Source organism: Carcharodon carcharias, chromosome 15, assembly GCF_017639515.1.
Source record: "Carcharodon carcharias isolate sCarCar2 chromosome 15, sCarCar2.pri, whole genome shotgun sequence".
In the NCBI taxonomy this organism is placed as follows: Eukaryota; Metazoa; Chordata; class Chondrichthyes; order Lamniformes; family Lamnidae; genus Carcharodon; species Carcharodon carcharias.
In genome coordinates, this window is record NC_054481.1 from 125,885,473 (window position 1) to 125,909,036 (window position 23,564).

Sequence of the window (23,564 nt, forward strand, 5' to 3'; positions counted from 1 at the left end):
AAACTACTACTCAGATTTATTTACAATTATAAGACTTATGGGTACCATATTAGATACTGCATAGCACAGGTGTTATTTTACAATACATACATCTGGAATTGTGGTTTAAAGACTCATTTGTTGTTTTAGCATATTCTGACAAACATTTGAAAAGGCAGTATTGTGTGTTACTAGGCAAATCACCAATGTGCGGAACTTTGGTGCAGTCTTTACTGTCAAGTCTACTTTACAACATTAATCATTATGAATGTTAAAAAGTCCATTTTTCTCAAGTTCTATGTCAGAAAATTGGTCTGTCTTCTGAAAGTCGAGATGGTTTTTCAGTACTAGGGCGTACTGCAGAAACTTCAAAGCATGGCTCTGGAGGTTGTCAAGGTTTCTGTTGTGTTAACATTCAGATGCGACATGGAATCGGTGATTCATTGAGCCGACTTCAGCTTTTCACTCACGGAGAAATTTCTCAGGAGAGCTCAAAGTGTCCAAGCAGGACTGATTGCTTTCGGCTTAAACCCGGCACTTACTTGCAAAGAATGAATTGGAGCCTTGATTGAGAGACTGTTTTCCTGAAGTTATAAATCATATTTCCACAAAAATGGCATTGACAAACTGATTCATTTGTTGCTAATGAATGAATTCGGAGAACAGAGAACTTTAGCTCTGTTGAAATTGCTGTTCAGGATGTTTTGAGTAGTTTGCAATATCTGAATTTTTAAAAAAATCTTAATTTTATTAAAAATTTTAAAATTATCAGCAGATATACTTTGAACATTTACTTATGAAATAATAATATTTATACAATTATCTATTGATCTGATGTCTGAAAATACTCCTGATCCACAAAGTTAATGCTTTCAACAAGTAAAGATCAATCCCAAATCATTTTTTTGCCAAAATTCAAATTTTGCCTATTAACATTAATTCAAACCATTTTTTTGAAGGTAATAATTCAATTAGGTGGAATTATTACCTTTAAAGCCTATTTCAAGACTGTCTTCTAAGACAGGCAAAAGACCAAGGCCTGGAAAGTGGGAATTGCTTGCCTAGCGCTTGTACGGCCAGCACAGACAGGATGGGCTGAATAGTCTCCTTCTGAAGCCTAAGTTTTCTGTGTCTCTATGACAAATAATGATTTGGAATTAATTTATTTATCACCTAGCCCTGCAAAATTTGTGCCTGATATAAGGAATCTTAATTAAGGACATTAATGTTTAAAACTTATGTGGCTCCCCTCCACAGATGGCCTCTCCTCTGCTATCAAAGGAACCACTGCAGATGTGAATATTTTGAAGATATTTTCAAATTTTGCGCGTGTGCACACGTGCACACACACATATACACACACACCTAAAATTCTTTTTGCATTCTTATGTTTTCACTAAGAACTATTTTCTGTATTTTTTGCCATATTACCATGCACTGGGGGGAAGAATGACAATGCTGAATCAGGATACTTCCCGGTGCAAGGATAAACTCTTTCCTACACTGCTCAAAACCATGCTTAACTCCAGCTTCTAAAGTGCTAATTAAATTTGTTTTATTTCTCGAGCTAAGCATCCTTGTAATCCTTCTGAGCGAAGTTTCAAATTTAGTGCCAAATTAAAGTTATTTCCTGCCATGGGTTTACACTCAGTAGGCACTGGATGAATCCTAACTCATTTCATATGGACCTGGACTTTTATAACCAGCAGACATTAGGAGACTTCCATCGCAATCGTTATGGGTTGGATTCAAACCCAGTCCTAGAGTTGGAAAGACAGCGGGGTCATTTTTATGAGATGCTGGGAATGTGCAATCATCTCTCCTGTCCCAGCCACTGCACAGTCCAGTCTCTGTTCAGGTTTATTTCTAAATATCACTTCATCAGCCTGAAACGTTAACTGTCTCTCTTGCTTCAGAAATGCTGCTTGACCTGTTGGGTATTTCCAATATTTTCGGTTTTTATTTCAGATTTCCAGCATCTGCAGTATTTTGTTTTGAATTCTGAGTATAGTTCGCAAGCCAATCCCACTTTCCAGGCCTTGGTCCTTTGCCTGTCTTATAACGTAGTCTTGAAATAGGTTTTAAAGGTAACAATTCCACCTAATTGAATTATAACCTTCAAAAAGTGGTTTGAATTAATGTTATTAGGCAAAATATGAAGGCCAAATTTTGACAAAAATAAGCTTTGGGATTGATCTTTATTTATTGAAAGTATTAGCTTTGTGGATCAGGAATATTTTCATACATCCAACCAATAGATAATTGTGTGAATAGTACTGTTTCATAAGTAAATGCTCAAAGTATATCTGCCAATAGTTTTAAAATTTTTTTTTAAATGAAGATTTGTTTTAAAAATGTACAGACATTGCAAACTACTCAACACACCCTGAACAGCAAAGGAACTACTTTATATCCCGGGGTACAAGCTGTGGAGGTAAAGGAAAACCCTGGGCTGGATTTTATGAGGGGGATGTACCCCTCCCCACCCCGGTAGAAAAGTTGGTTGTGAACTGACTGACTTTAAAAAAGACTGCCCTGCAATGATAATACGCTGGGGGTGACCTTAACAAGATAATTGTGGGACTTCCGTCCCTCAGGGCAAGCAAGTCCCGCCCCCAAGAGCTGCCAGCCAATTTGATTGCCCGACAAGTGTGTAGTCCCAGCAGTGCCAGGCGCAAGTGGTGGTCTTGCTGGGACTACATGGGGGTGTCTGGGAAGGATTGCCATGGATGCTGGACTAAGGTAAGTCAGTGTTTTTTTGGGCAGGGTGGGATTGGGGACCATAGGGAGGGGGGTGGGTGCAAGAGGGGGTGGGAGATGGGGCTTTGGAGGCTGGAGAAGTAGTCACAAGCGGTGGGTAAAAACAACTGAAGGTGGGGGTGCCCCCAATGTGCACAGGGCACCCCCAAAAACAAGTACCCACTCCTTCTCTTCCTTTCACCTCAGATGGTGAGAAGGTGGGGTGGCCACTTCCCTCTGCCTTCCATCGCTCACCTTATTATGGCTGCGAACACAGAATTAGGCCCTCAATTGGCCAGTTAAGGGCCTTAACAGGCCTAAGGGCGGGCGGGCTAGCTGATGCCTTACCTGTCCACCATATTATGGGGGGCAGCTCAGGGCTGGATGGGAGGCAGTGAGCTAGTCACCTGTCCTATTTCATATGTCTCCCCCACTCTCCAAACACACCTGGCGGTGGGCCATAAATTTCCACCCTTGCCCTTTACATCGGATGTACGAATGGGGTGTCTTCATGGCAATGGCAAAGTGAAGGATTAGAGGATGCTAAATACACTGATATCCCAAAAAAAAGCACCATCAATCAATAAATGAAATACTAATTAGCTCTAATTAACTGATGTTCATTAGCATCTCAGTTTTGAAGTGGCGGGACACATTGAGAGAGAAGTTGACGTATCTGGGATCTTGGGCTTCATAAAAAGGGGATTGAGTATAAAAGCAGGGAAATTATGCTGGACCGTTATAAAACATCTGGATAGGCCACAACTGGAGTATTGCGCCCAGTTCTGGTCACCGCACTTAGGAACGAAGGATGTGAGGGTGCTTGAAATGGTGCAGAGGAGATTTACCAGAATGGTTCCAGGGATGAAGAATCTTAATTACAAGAGTGAGTGGGAGAAACTGCAGTTCTTCTCCTTGGAGCAAAGGAGATTGAGGGGAGATTTGATAGAGGTGCACAAGATTATGACAGGTTTAGATAAGGGAGACAAAGTAAAGCTATCCCCATTAGCTGATGGTATAAGGACTATGGGGACAGAGATTTCAGGTTTTGGGCAATTGATGCAGGGGGAATGTGAGGATGAACATTTCTCTCCAGCGAGCGGTAATGACCTGGAACTCACTGCCTATCAGGGTGGCGAAAGTGGAGATGGCGAATGATTTGAAAGCAAGTTGGATGGGCACTTAAGGGAAATCAACTTAAAAAGCTACAGGGATAGAGCAGGGGAATGGGGCTGATTGGATTGCTCTCAAGAGCCAGCATGGACTCGATGGACTGAATGGTCTTCTTCTGTGCCATCATCACTCTCTGATTAACACGTATAGCGAGGAAAATGCTTGAGACCATTGTATGAAACATGCTAATACTCAGCTTACAACTTTAAGGAGTTTAGAAGCAATGGTGTCAGTTGCGGCTCAGGGGCTAGCATTCTTACCTCTGGGTCCTAGAAGATTGAGGGTTCAAGTCCCATTCTGGAGCCCATAATCTAGGCTGACATGCCCATCACCTTATTATGGCGGAGGAGGCAGAATTAGGCCCTGAATTGGCCTAAGGGCGGACGGGCGGGCTAGCTGATGCCTTACCTGTCCACCATATTATGGGGGGCAGCTCAGGGCTGGATGGGAGGCAGTGAGCTAGTCACCTGTCCTATTTCATATGTCTCCCCCACTCTCCGGACACACCTAGCAGTGGGCCATAAAGTTCCACCCCCGCCCTTTACATCCGATGTAAGAATGGTTCTCAGGGTGTCTTCATGGCAATGGCAAAGTGAAGGATTAGGGAATGCTAAATACACTGATATCCCAAAAAAAAGAACCATCAATCAATAAATGAAATACTAATTAGCTCTAATTAACTGATGTTCATTAGCATCTCAGTTTTGAAGGTGGCAGGACATATTGATAAAGTAGTTAACGTATCTGGGATCTAGGGCTTTATAAAAAGAGGGGTTGAGTATTAAAGCAGGAAGTTCTGCTGAATTATTCTGGATTAGATGTGAAACTGAGGCTCTTTCTGCCCCGCCATCAATAAAAAAAATTGTCTTGTCATCATCACGTTGCTGTTTGTGGGAGTTTGCTGTGTGCAAATTGGCTGCCGGTTTCTCTAAATTGCAACAGTGGCTGCGCTTCAAAAAGTACTTCATTGGTTGCAGGGACGGTTGTACATGATGCACATTCCCCCAAGTTGTTTTCCTGCCTCTGGCAGTACCACAGAAACCTCCCTTGGTCAGCGCACCTCCAATGGGCACACAAGGAGTGGATCGGAAAGGAAATAGAGTAGAGAGAGTCCCCAGGTGTCCAACTCAGACGGCTGTGCCAGGTCACATGATCTAAAATGTAATCATAGTAACACCAGAATTCCGAGCTAGACTAGTGCTGTCCAGGTGATTCTGTCCTCAGTCACCAGTGCTGTAATCTTTTCTGTATTCGTCCATAGGATGTGGGCCTCGCTGGCTAGGTCGGCATTTATTGCCCATCCCTAATTGCTCACATCCAGATTCTGGAATCACATGTAGGCCAGGTAAGGACAGCAGATTTCCTTCCCTAAAGGACATTGGTGAAGCAGATGGGTCTTTATGACAATCGGCAATGGTTTCATGGTCATCATCAGACTTATAATTCCAGATTTTTTTTTAATTCAAATTTCACCATCTGGCGTGGTGGGATTTGAACCCGGGCCCCCAGAGCATTACCCTGGGTTTCCTGGAAAACTAGTCACTATGGCACTGCCTCCCCTACTGGGATTGAGTTTATGCACATCATAGGTATTGTGTAACTGTTCTCCACTCGCTGCATTTTGCTGGAGCGATCACTCTGCTTTTATCCGGTTTGCAGTGGTGTGCAGTTGAAATAGACTTTGCTGTAAACTACTGTTTACTCCGAGTCTTGCCTCCCCTTCCAAATCACTGTCAGGTGCAGTGCTGTGGATATACACCCTGAACATTTTGTGCAGCGGCCTTACCCACGTTTGGATAAGAACTACAGACCTAATCCTAGATAAAGCTGTTGTCGATATCAGCGGATGAAGACTTCATGCGTTGGTGCGACATTCCTCTCCCACTATTCGAGAGACCAAGGGTGGAATTTTCCACTCCCATCAGCGGGCAGGGGGGTGGGGGTGGCGGTGGGTTTCCCACCAGGGGGAATATTGTTCTCCCAACTTTGATGGCGGGTTAAAGGCAGGTCGAGTTTCCCGCTGACCTACGTTGGGAATGACGTTTGTATTCGTTTGCAGCTCATGAATACTCATTAAAAAGCCAACTTGTTGGAATTGGGTTCTCCCTCCAAATTAAGTGCTCCCCCCCGAGGATAATTGGAACTGTGTGTTTCGTGACTGTACACAAGTGGCCTGCGCTTGGCGAGCTTCACTTTATCAACGACTTTGAGGTTTGCAGACGCTGCTTTCGCCTGCCTTTAACAGTGGTGCTGCGACATTTCGATGCCTCTCTGAATCTGCAACAAGGCTGGTGCCCATGGGGCAGCACCAGAGGAAAGGGGGTAAGGTGGGCAAGACTGGGGCTGGGCTGCTGGAACACAGGAGGGAAGAGGGGAAGACAGAGGCATGACTGGATAAAGGAACAGAGTGGAGTAGTGAAAGACTGACCTGGGGTAAGATTTTATAAGACTGTCCAAGGAGTAGATGGAGATTGTCCAGGGACTGAGGTCACATAGCTGGGGGCTGATTGGGGCTCTGCCGGCCATGTAAGAAGGCTCCACATGGGCCGCATGTTGTGGTCCCAGTCCTGGGTGGGGGAAGGCCTCACCGGTTGTGCACAGCATGGAGTGCAGGATGTGGTCAGTCTCTTAAAGAGTTTGGTCTTGTGGGTTAGAGGCTTGGGGACAGCGAGGCAGTTGGCACAGTCACAGTCAGAGGAGGCATCTGCAGCCAGTATGTCAGCATTGAAAAGTCAAGAGGGGGTATCGTATGGTGTCATGGGATGGGTGAGGATGCATGTAACCCCTCGAAGGGTCAAGTCGACAAAGGGCATTGGGATATAAACATGAAAGAGTGTTGGGGTGGGGTGGGGGAAGGGGGAGGGGGCGCGGCGAGGATTGGAATATCCACATATGACGATGGACTCAAGGGTAACTGGGGAGGCTGGCTAGGGATGGGAGATAGGGAAATTAGGAAGCAGTGAGAATGGAGGAGCATGGGGAAAAACGTTGGTGGGTGATAGGGGGAGGTTGGAAGCTGGTCTCCCAGAAGATGATTACCTGCCAATGATACAGTTGAACAGTTGAAAAATAATGCTTGAGAAAAAAATCGCTCAGGGACGGGTCTGAGGGCATGTGGAACGAGTTGACGACTACAATTTAGGGCCGATTGAGCGGGCACCCTAATAATTACCTGCTAAAGACATGGAGGACGAGGCTCAGTTGAGCACTGTTTTTGTGGGTCAAGGATTATTGCTATTTTACTAATGGTGCAGATTCATGCGAGAATTCATTAAGTTTTGGGGCTACATTTGAGTTGGTCTGATTGGCCATCTGTTTCTGACTGAGGTATGTAAAAAGGGGAGGAGGATCAAACAGTCGAGGGCCACGGCTGCTTTACAGAACCTGCATGTGCACGGCAAGCCTCAATATTCTCATGTTAATGGCCACGGCTGACAGGGCACAATGCTCATGACATTAATACAAGACTAGGCTAATGGAGGCAATAGACTGACTGAGGGTTATAGAACATGGATGTGCTCACCCTGATCAAGATGCTCTTTGTGAATTTGCAGTCATGTCAGAGAGGGATGTTCAACCACCTGTGGACCTCCAGGATGTGCTTCATCTGCAAAGAGTGGCCTGAGGACGCCATGTCTACACAGGGGGCAGCCCAAGGTCTTCACACTGGCTTCCTGGCTTGGTGATGGGGGGAGAGTGTTCACGGGAAAGTTGCAATGGTGTTTTAAATCTAGTAGTCCACAGATTCAAGAAGGAGTGGCGATTGCAGGCCACAGGCAACACTGCCTTGTTGCTAGTTCTAATTCGAATGAGAAGACCCATCGCTGTTTGGCACAGCTCATGGAAGGCCGTTGCCCTGGGGAACAAGAGCCAGCGGGTCCCCAGGAAAAACCAGATGCTGATGAGGAAGAACCAAATCCAAGGAGACTGAGGGTCTACAGAAGATGCTGTTCGTACCTTGAGATGAGCAAAATACAGAAGCACAGACGCCTTTGCTTGTCCAGGGACGTGTTGGCTGATACTTGCCACATTCTCTGTGAGGATCTCATGCTGCACACACTGGGACAGCATCCAATCCTGGTTGCTCTTACAGTTACCTACTGTACTCAACTTTTTTGCCAGTAGATCCTTCCAGGACTCCACTGAGGATCTTTGCAGAATCTCACAATTGGCCACAAATAAATGCCAAATGGAGGTGACTGATAACCTTTTCAATAAAGCTCACCATTACATGCAGTTCAGGATGAATGAAGCCAACTAGGCTGCCAGAATTGTGACATTAGCTGCAATCTCAGGCTTCCCTCAAATGCAGGGCAGCATTTACTGCACACATGTGGCCTTGAGAGCTCCCTGGCAGCAGCCAGTGTGATTCAAGAACGGAAAAGGATTTCACTCTCTAAACATCCAGCTGATCTGTGATCACACCATGTAGATTATTCATTTTTGTGCCAGGTACTCTGGTAGCTCTAATGACTCTTACATCTTGAGTCACTCACACTTGCCACAAATCTTTGAGAGCCCTTGGCGCACAGAGATTTGGCTCCTTGGTGATCAGGGTTACCCCTTGAAGACGTGGCTGATGATGCCCATTCGTCATCCGCAAAATGCATCTGAGGGCGGATATAATGTTGCACATTTAGCCACAAGGTCCTTCATAGAGCAGGTTACTGGCCTATTAAAGATGCATTTCAGATGTTTGGACTGATCGGGTTGGGGGGCTCTCCAATACTCACCACAGAGAGTGCCCTGCTCAACCTAGTGCTGCAAAGTGGGGATGAGCTGACACATGAAGATATGGATAAGCCACGTCTCCTCGGAAGAGGAGGACATTGAAGGGGATGGTTTCGAGGAGGATGAGCCAAATGTGGATGCCGTTGCATGGGTACGATGTGGAAGGGGCATGTAAAATGGGAAAGAGGATTGTGCCAGTGGCAATCTCATAGAAACAGGGTTCCAGGAGCAATAAGGTGAAGACAAGCATTTCTCCTGACACCTTGGTGCAGGGGAGACAATCCTTCATTGTCCATCAACAAAATCTCTCAAAAAGTCATCAATCTCAATGAGAACAGAGGAAGCATAGGTCACCCTCAATCCTAATGAAGGGGCATCCTTGGAAGGCACAGAACCCTAGGGAGTATTTGGCCACTGTGTAAGGGGATGAGCACTCCACCAGTGCTCACTGCTAAACAACTACACATTGTACAGTCCTTCCAAACATTGGGGGGGAAGTCACTGGCCATGGCAGCCTTCGATAGACATAAATGATACTGCACACGTCGACGCACTCATGTCAGAGTGACAGGCGCTAAGCTAGGCAGCTCTAATAGAGACAACATTCATCATTGGCTATCGCTTGTCCATCTGAAAACGGAGCTACATCTGGGCAGCACCATCTCTCCAAACGCCAGCTCTCATGCATGATTAATGCAGAGGCTGCATTTTGATACTGAGTCCCAGAATGCTATCGGACATCAGGTCGCAGTGATCTGTGACACTACAGCATGGACGCAAACCAGCGAGTGGTGTTAGCATCAAACTCACAGAGAGTGGTTCAGCAGGAACATCATGTGATTATTCACAAAAACCCATTACCCTGCCTTTGTCGGAAGCCTGCCAAGATTATGTCCTCCATTGCCTTGGCATTCTGGGAGGGACATGGCCCCATCAGTTTTGACACAGCATTCAGTGATAACTTACTTCCCTCATAGATACTGATGAGCGCTCAGGAGATGCACTGGAGCGTCACTTTCATTCCATTACAGTCCCCAAGACTGCGTTCTGCTGGACCTGGGTCTCCAAGTCGGCTTCCAGCCTTCCAATGGAGACTTTGATGTGCTTGCATACTGGAGCCATGACACTGGACAGAACGTGGACAGACTCCTCCGATCTTCGTTCCAGTCTGTTGACGACCTCTGACAGCTCTGCCTCTCTCTGCATCTCCAACATGTCTCTGAGGGCCGGTTGTGGAGGTTTGTCATCAGAGTCTGCAGGGCCCTAGCCTCCAACAGGCGTCCGAGTGTCAGAGGCCTCAGCTGTCATTGCCTCCGCCTGCTGTGGACACGTGCTCATGAGGTGATCACCAGATTGTGAGCCCGAGCCTACTCCAGAACTGAGACCCACCGAGGTGTGTGTATCTGTGCTGGTGGAGGGTGCAGGTGGATGCAGTGTTGGGTCCTCTACAGATGGATCTTCATCTGAGGTGGGCTGGGAGCTGGGAGCTGGGGCACTGGCTGGAAATCTGCCTCCACCTTTTCTTGCTGGCATCTGGAATAGAGAGGAGAGAATTAGTGACTGACTAGGCAGGTTCCTACATTCTAGATCACTCACAGTCATTGTCCGATCATTGTGGCTGATGTATACTGGATGCATTCTCACAGGCTTGTTGGGGAAGGCCAGTCTTGCCTTCTGCACAGGTACTATAGGGACTTAGGAACAGGAGAAGGCCATTCAGCCCGTCGAGGCTGTTCCACCATTCAATATGATAATGGCTAATCGAACACTTCAATGCCTTTTACCCACACTATCTCCATAACTCTTTACGCTATTGTTAATCAGAAATCTATCAATCTCTACCCTAAACATACTCAATGACTGAGATTCCACAGCCCTCTGGAGTAGAGAATTCCAAAGATTCACAACCCTCTGAAAAAAGAAATTTCTCCTCATCCCGATTCTAAGTGGCTTCCCCCTTATTTTGAAATTGTGTCCCAGAACTGGTCCCAATGCCTCAGAAATCTGATGCCCTCCCTCCTGTACCAGTTCTCCAGCCACATATTTAATCGATCAATCCTCCTATTCCTATGCTCACTAGCATATGGTGCTGGGGGTAATGCTGAGATCATTGCTCTTGAGTTCCTGCTTTTTAATTTCCTCCCTGACTCCCTGAAATCTGCTTTCAGCACCTCATCCCTCTTCCTACCTATGTCGTTGGTACCAATGTGGACCACGTCTTCTGGCTGATCCCCTTCCTCCTGAAGGATGTCCTGCAGCCACTCCATGGTATCCTTGACCCTGGCATCAGGGAGGCAACACACCATCCTGGAGTCACGTTTACTGCTGCAGAAACGCCTGCCTGATTCCCTGACTATGGAATCCCCGATCGCTATTGCCCTTCCATTCTTCTTCCTCCTCCCTGGTACAGCTGAGCTGCCAGTGGTGCCATAGGTTTGGCTCTGGCTGGACTCCCGAGGGACATCACCCCCATCAGCATAAAAAATGGAAAACCGATTAGCAAGCAGGATAGACTCAGGAGGCTCCTGCATTACCTGCCTGGTTCTCTTAGACTGCCTGGCGGTCACTCATTTCCTCTCTGGCTGTGCACTTCTGACCTGCAGTGTGACCACCTCCCTAAACATGCTATCCACGTGGTTCTCACAACAGCGACTCCAGCCACCACTCAAGTTCCAAAACCCGGAGCTCAAGCTTGCACAGCTGGTGACACTTCCGACAGATGTGTTTGTCAGGGACACATGGTGTGTCCACGACTTCACACATACTGCAGGATGCACATTCCACTTGGCCAAGCTGACCTGCCATCCTGTAACTCTAAAAACTATTTATTACATTTAGAGCAAGTAGAATGAGTAGAATAAATTAGTAACTTAACTTTACTACACTTACGCTAACTTTATCTTACTTTGGTTTATTATTACTTTATTTCACTTTGATTTGATTTAACTTTACGTCCCTCTCCAGCGAACTCTGCCACCTCCTCCTTGAATGTGGAGAGGTCACGTAACTCCAAGGTCCCCCCTCCGGTCTGGGATTTCTCCCTCTTTTTGATGTGGGCTATCTCATCCTGCAGACAGATGGATTGACTGTGTGCAATATGGATGAAAGAGGGGTCCAGAAGCATACATGCCTGCTGTGTGCGCTGAGCTCTCCCCGGTAACAACTGAAGATGCCGTTTGTGCAGGATAGAGTCATAGAGTCGTGGAGGTCTACAGCACAGAAAAAGGCCCTTCGGCCCATCGAGACTGTGCCAGTCAAACAAGTACCTAACTATTCTAATTCCATTTTCTAGCACCAGGCCCATAGCCTTGTATGCCATGGCATCGCAAGTGCACATCCAAATACTTCTTAAATGTTATGAGGGTTTCTGCCTCTATCACCCTTTCAGGCAGTGAGTTCCAGATTCCCACCACCCTCTGGGTGAAAAAATTCTTCCTCACATCCCCTCTAAACCTCCTGCCCCTTACCTTAAACCTATGCCCCTCATGTTATAAACCTCAATCATGTCCCCCCTCAATCTCCCCTGCTCCAAGGAAAATAACCCCAGTGTATCCAATCTCTCCTCATAACTAAAACTCTCCAGCCCAGGCAACATTCTGGTAATTCTCCTCTGCACTGTCTCAATCACATATCCTATAATGCGGATTCCAGAACTGCAGGCATTAAGCTGTGGCCTAACCAGCGTTTAATACAGTTCCAGCATAACCTCCCTGCTCTTATATTCTATGCCTCGGCTAATAAAGGCAAGTATCCCACATGCCTACTTAACCACCTTATCTACCTGTCTCGCTACCTTAAGGGACTGGTGGACATGCACACCAAGGTCCCCCTGATCCTCCATACTACCCAGGGTCCTACCATTCATCGTACATATAATGGTGATGTTAAAGTGGCCGGCAGACAATCAGTGCTGCTGTCCCATCTGCTGGTGATGTGTGACAGCCCTGTGGTCTCTAACCCTTAGACTGCCTGATGACCTCATGAGGATGTGAGTTTGGAGTGAGGAGAAGATTCACATACTCTGGTGGAATGTATCAGGTCATTCATTCCCTTCATACACAAGGAGGTCCTTTTTTGGTTTGCTACGTGTGCTAACTTCCTTGGTGATCTCCTTCCAGGTCACCGAGGTCAGGTGGGAGAGCCTCCTGCTCCCATTCCTCACAAAGAGGACTTCCCGCCTTTCCTGGACGGCCTGGAGGAGATGAACCATGGAGCAGAGGGTTTAGTCCGTTCAGGTGCCATTTCTTGGCTTGCCGCAACAACGTCAGGCCTGCGTGTGTGGGTGCCATTTAAAAATGGCGCCAAGACCTTCGGCTCCATGAGGTAACGGCGGGGTGGATGAATCACTGCCCAACCCGCTACAAAATTTGATGAGCTCCTCTTTGATGCATAACCAGTGAGCTGAAAAGCAGAAGATCTGGCGTGAAAATCCAGAGCCAACCACCCAACAGGAATCACATCGACTTTCCCGCACTTAGTCTCCAAAATGGAATATTCTGCCACCAATAGTCAGCTTATGCCTTCTTTAAAATAGAGCAATGTCATATAACCTTTGTTTTTATTCTTTCATGGGACATGGCTGTTGCTGGATTTGCCAGCATTTATTGCCCATCCCTAGTTGCCCTCGAGAAGGTGGTGGTGAGCTGCCTTCTTGAACCGCTGCAGTCCATGTGGTGTGGGTGCACCCACAGCGCTGTTAGGGAGGGAGTTCCAGGATTTTGACCCAGCGACAGTGAAGGAACGGTGCTATATTTCTGAATCGGGATGGTTTGTGGCTTGGAGGGGAACTTCCAGGTGGTGGTGTTGCCATCTATCTGCTGCCCTTATCATTCTGGATGTTGGTAGTCTCAGGTTTGGAAGCTGCTTTCGAAGGAGCCTTGGCGACAATCTAACAAGTCCTGATGTTGCAGACATTCGTCGGCTGCAATCCACACTTAAATTTAAACATGCTCTTTGCGCAAAAGAAATATTGAATTATCAATAATCTGAATTTAGCAATGTAAACAATACAGCAAAGTGGGAATTTACTGTTTAACAAAATCAGATTATTAGGTAATTAGATTTAAGTGACTTTAAATTAAGACTGGACAGTGTTATGTGCCATTTAGCTACATCTATCCTCTTGTTAATTTGTTGATATGGATTTTCAAAGCATAGCTGATGGTTTGGTTAAACTGTTCCAACGTGTCATTCAGTTAAGGGCCCGGGGGGGGGGGTTGTCAGTGTCTATGCAATCCCACGTATTTGACTCATCGCCACCTGTCCCTTGAAGCCTTGCACTTCCTCCTCCATCCAATGCACAGTTGGTTTGATCCCTTGAATTAACAAGTAAACTTCTCCACTAGAACAATTGCAATGATTTTTAAGTCAGAATGAGAAAGGGCAGCATACACCAATTTAGCAAAATAACCTGTTATCAATATGTAGCTTATGCTGATTCTCATCCGGTTTAATGCTATAGGATTTGGAGATAGGGCATGTCTTCCAAGTGCAAAAATTTAAGCTCTTTAATCTGATTGTCTTGCAGGATGCACATGTCTCAAGGGAGCACATGAACTATCCTTTGATCTGTTAGATAGATAACGCTCTTTACGTTCAATCATCTCATCAGTTTGACTCGGACGCCATGGCAAAGTAGAACTTTATTATTCTCCCCAAGTTGCCATGTAACAGAATCAGAAGGTTTACCTTGGGCAAAGGCAGATTAGGTTCAACTCAAGCGCTTGTTAATACATAAACAAGGCTGCCTGGTGAATCAGATGTTGACCATCAGTACGAGAAGGGGAGAAACAGCAAGAAGCTAAGGGAAATCAATCCAACGCCTTCTGACATTTTCCCATTGGAGTGGAGAGATTGTGAGGGGCCAGAGAGTTGGTAATGTCTTTATTGTCAAAGCACCCCACAATCTGGCCTTTCAGGCAGATGATACCTAGCTTTAAACAAAAGGTTCAGGCCAGATTAACTGGTAATCAAAACAGCTGGTACTCCAGTCTATTACGTTTATGTTATATATTGGGAGCAATTTATAAGAACTCAGTATACACAATTCGAGCAGTGGGCATGTTTCGGATTGAGGGTTCGGTGGCAGCTCACAGCTTCAGGATAGCTAGTTGTTCTGCTGACATTAGCAACTGTGACTAGATTAAAGGGAGGACTCCAGATCTGTAGCTTTCATACCTCTGGTACGTAACAAATGTGAAAAACCTCGTCTATAGCTTCAGGATTAACATGAAGAATGAACGTGAATTTAATACCCTCAGAACGTTCCAACGCACCTTCACAGCCATTGAATTGCTTGTGAAATTAAAACAAGACATGCTGGAAATACTCAGCAGGTCAAGCTGCATCTGCGCAGAGAGAAACAGAGTTAACGTTCCAGGACAATGGCCTTTCGTCAAAGAGGTGGCCATGTTTTCACGTAGTTACTGTTGTGCTGCAAGAAATTGCAGTGCCCAATTTGTGCACAGCAAGTTGGCTAAGTTGGCTTGCTGGCTGGCGTGGATCAGATTGGTGCCAACCGCATGGCTGTGGGGGATTCGCCGCCTCCCCTCTTGGCCTCCGTTGGTGGAGATGGTGGCGCTGTGGGCCGGACCTGCCTTTGGGCCGGGAACTGATGATGAAGAAGATAAAACTGTCTTCATTATCACATGTTTGCCTTAGTGGATGAACATAGGACTCATGGAAAAGTATAAAACTCAAAAGTCTTTAAGCATGGTTAGAGGTTAGTAGAAAAGTTTCTCCCTCCCACCCATGTGTGGAACAGACTGCCTGAGAAGGGAGGGTTGATTTAGGATTAAGAGAGGCCTTTGGAAAAGTGCTGGACTGACAGCTGTTGAGATGAGGGATTGAGGGTTTATGGAGACATTAGGTGTACTTTTCTTACAGTGGAGGGAATGCCCTTAAGATGGTGGATCAGGAAGTGGACAGGAAAGCAAAGGCCATGACAGAGCATCACGGCCTAGACTCTGGTTGGGGCAGCCAAGATGTTTTCTCACACCCAACTTCTTCCCTTGTTTATATCCTGAACTTTTGGACCCGTTTTTTCTGCTTTCACTGAATTCAGTGTGTTTGATCATTTTGTTACAAATATTGACACCATCAGGCTTTCTCCTACCTATCATGGTGGCGAGTGGGAGTGCCTGTGCCGATGCGAGGGGGAGGAACTGATCCACGGTGGGGGGGGGGGGGGGGGGGGGGGGGGGGGGGGGGGGGGCATGTGATCAGTTTTCAAGGAGCAAATGTTCAGGAAGCAACGGAAAAAGCAGATGTGCAAACACGAGGCATTTTTTATAAGTTACCAATCAGAAGGGGAATGCGTTCAGACTAAGGAGTGCAAATAGCAGAAGGACGCTCAGCTAATTTCTGCCGTTTTTATCTGATTCTTGGGAAACCAGTGGGATTATTGAGGGATCAAGGAGATGCTGGAACCAATTAAATGCCACTTCCCCGCATGATACCTAGCTTTAAACAAAAGGTTCAGGCCAGATTAACTGGTAATCAAAACCGCTGGTACTCCAGTCTGTTGTGTTTATGTTATATATTGGGAGCAATTTATAAGGAGAGGCAGACACCAAGGATCACATGTTTAATGATGTCATCACGCACTAGGCATGCTCATAACATAGGATTTTAAAAAATATTAGTTCATGGGATGTGGGCGTCACTGGAAAGACCAACATTTGTTGCCCATCCCTAATTGCCCTTGAGGGCAGTTAAGCGTCAACCACACTGCTGTGGGTCTGGAGTCACACATAGGCCAGACCAGGTAAAGATGGCAGATTTCCTTCCTTCAAGGACATCGGTGAACCAGGTGGGTTTTTACAACAATTGATGATAGTTTCATGGTCACCATCACCGGGACAAGCTTTCAATTCTCAATTTTTAAAAAATTAATTGATTTTATTAATTAATTGAATTTAAATTCCACCAGCTGCTATGGTGGGATTTGAACCCATGTCACCAGGGCATTAGCCTGGACCTCTGCACAACTAACCCAGTGACCATAGGAATGAATTACACTGCTCCCCCACCCCCACTTTAAATATGGCATCTTTAAAAAGTAAATTATTTACAGGTATGCTAACCTTACAAATTCAAAAACAAATTGTTGAGAATATATGCAAACTTGGCAGAACAATAACAGGTTGTTTTTTTTCTCTTTATAAATCAAGTCTAACAACTGCTTTACAACAACTGCTTCCAGATCTTCGTACAGGTTTTGGTGTCGAGTTAGGTTTTGGTGCAGAGTTAGGTTTTGGCGTAGAGTTAAGTTTGGGCATAGAGTTAGGTTTTGGCACAGAGTTAGGTTTTGGCGTAGAGTTAGGTTCTGGTGCAGAGTTAGGTTTTGGCGTAGAGTTAGGTTTTGGCGTAGAGTTAGGTTTTGGTGCAGAGTTAGGTTTTGGTGCAGAGTTAGATTTTGGAACAGAGCTAGGCTTTGGTGCAGAGCTAGGTTTTGGTGCAGAGCTAGGTTTTGGTGCAGAGCTAGGTTTTGGTGCAGAGTTAGGTTTTGGTGCAGAGTTAGGTTTTGGCGCAGAGCTAGGTTTTGGTGCAGAGCTAGGTTTTGGTGCAGAGCCAGGTTTTGGCGTAGAGTTAAGTTTTGGCGCGGAGATAGGTTTTGGCGCAGAGTTAGGTTTTGGCGCAGAGTTAGGTTTTAGTGCAGAGCTAGGTTTTGGAGTAGAGTTAGGTTTTGGTGCAGAGTTAGGTTTTGGCGCAGAGCTAGGTTTTGGTGCAGAGTTAGGTTTTGGTGCAGAGTTAGGTTTTGGTGCACAGTTAGGTTTTGGCGCACAGTTAGGTTTTGGTGCAGAGTTAGGTTTTGGCCTGGTTTCAGTTGGACTGGTTTCATTTCAGGACTTGCAGATGATTTTGTTTCCTTCTTTATCGGACATCTGCTGTTTCTTTCCTTCGATCCACTTTTGTACCTTTGCAGTTTGTAACCTCAGCAAATTTATTCACAGCCTGTGTTTTCTGTCTCCATTCCTGTTAATTATCTTTTCATAATTAGCTTTCATATTCTTTTAAGTCTTCCTCCCTCTTTTGGTTCAATTCCAGTTGCAAACTTCTGTTTCCTATTCCATTAATGTCGAAATGCACTCTTTGACTGATATATTTTGCTCTTGTTCTTTCTGAGCGAGCTGTGTATTGAATTCTCACATTAACTGTTTGAGAGTGGAGTTGTGTTTCAGCATTTGTTTGAGAGTCTGTTCTAATATCGTCTGTGTCTGATCCACTGGGAACTTCAGCACAGCGGTTATAACTTTTGCCAAGGTCTTCGGACCGGATTTTTGCTGTGGAGGCAGGAAGTTTCCTGACTCTGTCGACCCGTTACTATGGAAACGACACCAGTACGCATGATTTTCACTCTGGGAAACCGGGGTGGGGGGTGGGGGGGAGGGGGGCTGCCCCCAGAGGCAGTCACATAGGTGGGCGAGTGCCAACACGGATTGGTTGGAAGGCTCACCTCAGTTATCTGAGACTTTGGCTCGGTTTTATAAAAGGCTGTTAGGCCATCAAGCCCTCATGCCAAGCCCCCCCTCCAATGACCCCCTGCCACTTCTACGGTCACTCATATCCCTAAGCCACCCTCATGCCACCTCCAAAGCCACTCACCCAGTGTCCACTATGGGAAGACCTCAGGAGCCATCTAGAGATGAAAAGAAGTTGCATAACAATGTAAGAGAGCTCTCACTCATACACACTTGGCATTGCACTCCATTTGTCCATGCTTTTCTGACATGTCACCTGAGTAGGCTTTCAATTGAACTGTGCTCTCAGTTGGAGGTATGTCACTGAATTTGCTGTTGTACATGTCTCTACTGATAATGGAACTGCATCATAATGCAGCTGTATCGATGTGCATGCTGTTGTATTGCTGAATTACCAACACCTTTGTACAAAAATCTTCATCACTTGAGTGATTGCTAGTGGCATTAATACTGTATATCCCTGTCTCTTCCTCGCTTAAGCACTCTGAAATCACTTCACAATTGTGAACTCCACACTTGTGATGTTGCTGTTTACCACTGGAAACAGGTTTCATTCCCGCTTTGGTCTTCATTCGGCAAGCTGTTGCAGTTTGGCCTATCCTTTGGGCAACTTGTATGGACAAGTCTGCACTGCGTGGTTATCATTACACCCCAGGTAATGGGGACACTTATTCAGATATTAACTGGTGCCCTTAAAACAATGAACTAGAAAATGGGAACATTTCACTTGCTCGAAAGAGAGTATTACCATTCCCATGATACTTTTCACTCCATAAAAATGCACAGGCTCAGTTCTAATCATGCTGTTGATTCATAGACTTGTTGATATCATAGACTTGTTCCTGGGATGGCGGGACTGTCCTATGAAGAGAGATTGGGGAAACTGGGCCTGTATTCTCTAGAGTTTCCAAGAATGAGAGCTGACCCCATTGAAACCTACAAAATACTTAAAGGGTAGGTGCAGGGAAGACGTTTCCCCTGGCTGGGGAGTCTAGAACCAGGGGACACAATTTCAAAATAAGGGGGAAGCCATTTAGGACCGAGATGAGGAGAAATTCTTTTTACATAGAACCTTTGGAATTCTCTACCCTGGAGGGCTGTGGAAGCTCAGTCATTGAGTATGTTTAAAGTAGAGATTGACAGGTTTCTAAATACCAATGACCTTAAGGGATATGTGGGTTTGTGTGGGGAAAAGGCATTGAAGCATTCGATCAGCCATGATCGTATTGAATGGTGGAACAGGCTCGATGGGCTGAATGGCCTTCTCCTGTTCCTATGTCCTTATCTTCACACAAGGAGCATGAGGCCACTTATGAAGACATTTAAAGGAGTAAAATCATCCTGTTTAAGGCACTACATAAATGCAAGTTGCTTGCAACACTGCAGAGTTGTCACATACAAGGGAGTACAATTGGAAATGACAAGCTAAAGTTTCCAGGAACTTATGTTGCTTTTCCAATGTAATGCAGCCTCACAACTGTCAGCACCAATGTGGAGACACATAAGGTTATTTAGTTCCACTTTTTAAACTAGTCACTGGCTGAGTATTGCAAACTCCCTCTCCTTTCATTTCAAGGGTACAACCCTTGCATATGGCAACGTCATCTGGATTTTTGCTGACCACAAGCTGAATTTGCTCCTTAAACTTTCAGATAAATGTTTAGCATTCCAAATTCCAAAGAGTGTTTGTCTACGGTTTTATTGTGTTCCAGGGTAATCAAAATTCCTGGAATGTTAAACGTTAGTCTATGTATGTCTCACATTGTGTCTTAAGCTTTGGTGGTTTGAATGTGAACAATGGCTTCTGTTCCTTACGTAAGTGTTTTATTTGAAGTAAGAAAACACCACAAACTGGCAGTGTATGAAACCTGGGCCCTATTTTCCATTCAATTTAATACATGAGCAACTTCCATTTCAGGTTATATTTGGGAGGCAAACAACTGGTAGAAGGGCATTTAACAATGAGTGCATTTTTCACACAGGCAAAATCCTAATGTTTTCTTTTTATTCCTTGTTTGTCCTGATCCCCTTGCATTCGTATAGGATTTATGACAAGCATTGCTAATTTTGGTAACAGTTATGCAATTTTTTTTTGTTAAGCGCTAACAACTTTGTGGCTGGACAAATAGAATTCTTGATTTGCTGGGACTCGCGCAGGTAAACTAGGGTGAAACTCTAGTGGTTGGGGGGAGTGCTGCAGTGTCAGAAGTGCCTGTCCTTGGAATCGGGCTGTCCAAAAGCCCTATCTCCCTGTTCCAGCAGTCCAAGTGGATCATCAGGCATTCCATGCCCATTTGAAGAAGTGTCCTGGCCAACATTCCTTCCTTGACCAACAACGCTGAAACCAGAATTTCCAGGTCATTACTCTCTGAAGGATGTTTCTGTCTACAAAACAGCTGTTAGCCATTTATCAGAAAAGTCTACACGATAACAATCACCACTTTGACATAATTAATTTACGTGAAATGCCTTAAATTGTGACAAGGAACTATATGAATGCAATTCTGTCATTGTAGAAGAATGCTCACAGTGGATTCTAGACACATTTCCATTTCATAGTTACTATTGTCCATAAAACAGCCAGATTTTATAAGAGCAGGAAAGGACATCCCACATGCAGCTGCTCAACCAACCCACCTTCAACCTCCTGTGTTCTACTTCTGCTCCGTGGAAACGTTAAACTCTCTCAGGCAAGCTCAAGAGTTCACAGGGCATTATTTCAAGGAAGAGCGACAACTTTCTCCCTGGTCTCCTGGGGCATTGTTTATCCCCAACAAACATCACTGAGACAGGTTATCTGGTTGTTATCACGCCGCTGCTCACTGGAGCTTGCAGTGTGTAAACTGGCAGCCATGTTTCCGAAAGTACAACAGTGACTGCACTTCATTGGCTGTAAAGTGCTCTGGGCCATGCTGAGTTCATGACAGGCTCTGTAGAAATGCACATTCCTTCCATGTTTTCTCATTCGAGATCCCTACACAGGATGATATCCAAGGGGACTAACTTGTTGCAATTAGTGTACTGACCGTAAAGATCACAGGGGCCAGGACCTGCTGAGTTTTTTCCAGCATCATTTGTTTATATTTCAGATTTCCAGCATCCGCAGGATTCTGCTTTCACCAGGATGACTGGCACTGCTGCTGAAGCACTGGCATCTTTAATAAACATTTCGAGTGTCTCAATGAGCTTTTTAAGCATTTGGATAGTAACATAAGATGCTCATGCCCAGAGCTTCTAGTAGCGAGTAGAATGGAAAGACATTTAATGAGACCACTCCCACCCATCAGCAGCTTTTGATGCTTTCAGTGCTTTAATTAACTTTACTTCCATCCTATGCAATTTATTTTTGTAAGCAGCTCTAATAGATTCAATACTGGGAGGGAGTAAGGGCAATAAGAAGGCTCCGCTGCTGCATGAGAGATTTTGCTAGCCATTTGTCAAGCAAGCATAGTGCCTTTCTGGCCCCCAGCCAGTTGAGAAGAAATATAATCGTATCCCAGTAACGCTGGTAAGTGTTTGAAAAACAGAGGTCCCCTTTTAATTTTCACCAGACCCCTCTTTAAGTCCATACGAAACTTGTGTCTCCATTCAGAAGCTACTTGCTTGATTTAAAACATAAGGCGGCAGGATTTTTGCATTTGGGTTGGGGTCCGAAGGCCCAGAAGTGGGACTGCGCTGGCACCAGGGTTAACCAGGCCTGTCAACCCCGAGGCCGATTAAAAACTCTTCCCAGGATTTCATACTGGTGCTGATGAGCTCATTAAACTTCTGTCCGCTTAAGTGTGCAAGGTGAACAGAGCATTTTGAGAATTCTGCAACTTTTAATTTTCTTGACTAACACATTGACCTTGATTTTAACGGGTGCGTTATTTGTATATTAATTGAGTATTAACCAAGGCTTCTCCTGTGCTCAGATTGAAACTGTGGTTGTTGGGTGCGTCTTTTCGTTATTCTTTCATTGGCAAGGCCAGCATTTGTTGCCCATCCCTAAATGCCCCTTAACCGAGTGTTAGGTCACTTCAGCGGGCAGTTAAGTGTCAACCACATGTGACTGGAGTCACATGGAGGCCAGACCAGGTAAGGATGGCAGATTTCCCTCCCTAAAGGGACATTAGTGATTTTTATGACAATCGATGATAATTTCATAGTCATCATTACTGAGACTAGCTTAGCTTTCAGTTCTGCATTTTACTAATTTGGTTTAAATTCCACCAGTTGCCATAGTGGGATTTGAACCCACGGTCCCAGAGCATCAGCCTGGGCCTCTGGATAACATAGTGCAGTGACATTACCGTTACGCCAACACCACCCCCACGGGGGGGTCACGTTATGTAAAGCGTGTCTTTTTAATTAAGTATTTGTGATTGTATAACGACTAGGCTGAAGGTCTACCCTTCACCACCTGGTTATCTGAATTGTAACATGCACGAGGCACAGAGTGAGTGGCAAAGCCAGGAGCTCCGAGGCCTGGCTGATTTCAGCCAAAAATTGGAAACTGACGGGAAGGCCGAAGGGAGGGAGTGGGATTTGTGCCTGAGGGAATGGATCCTGTCCTAGGCTGGGGGAGGGCCTCAAACCAATGCTGCTGTGAGGAGGGAGGGAGGATCAGGGCACTCGACACGGCACGACTCCTTCTTGTCCCTTTGGGTTCACTAGAGTTCCGACCAAATCTCTGTGGCGTCCTGCTCAATTTCACTAACTGTTTGGACACCAGTCAGGCCTCCAGCGTTGTCATGCAATTTATATCAACGTGCCATTTCTTTCAACTTTAAATCAGCTCCTCTGTCCTGTTAGGCTGGCCAGAGCGGGAGGACCACAAACGGACACTTTTGGTACATGCACTGGGTGTCGTCAGAGCATTCGAGGGGTTGGAGAGACAAGGGGCGGTGTGAAAACAAACCTGACTTTCACGTCCCAGTCGCATTGAGGCTGCTGCCGATGGGGAAAAGGAACAGGAACAGGCCCCTTTCGGTGCTTTACTAAGATAAGTGGATGGATGTGAAGCCATCTAGTACTGGATAGTAGCCAGTCTGGCTAAAAACTGCACTGTCCGGTACAAAGCTGAACATCTGGCCCCCCGCTATGGCATCCTGCAGTGGAAGCCTCAGCCTACTTCAAAGTAGCTATGATGGGCTTGCACCTCTGGCAATGATGTGATCTCAGGCCAGTGAGCGGACTTGGTCTGACCTTAATGCCCTCCCATTAGGTGGGTGAGATTCTGGGACAGCATCGTCCCAGACTATATTTGTGGGTCCCAGAGATGGACTCAGCCTACCTGTTCCATTGCCAAGTGGAACTGGTTGAAGCTTGCACTACTCAGGCTCCCACCAGTCCCTCTCCAAAATGGTAATCAGGAGCCTATTTACATCACAGGGCCCCGATTTCCATATTGAGGGATTTGTCCGAAAATGCTGTAATTTACTGCCAAACAGAAACCCCAAACAGGTCTGGAAAGCACAA

At 45.7% G+C, this 23,564-nt stretch overlaps 1 long non-coding RNA gene across 1 annotated transcript in view; it reads right to left on the reverse strand.

The window, feature by feature from the left end:
* LOC121288067 overlaps positions 1-23,564 on the reverse strand; it is a 56,601-nt gene that overhangs the window by 16,948 nt on the left and 16,089 nt on the right. The window lies entirely within an intron of this gene.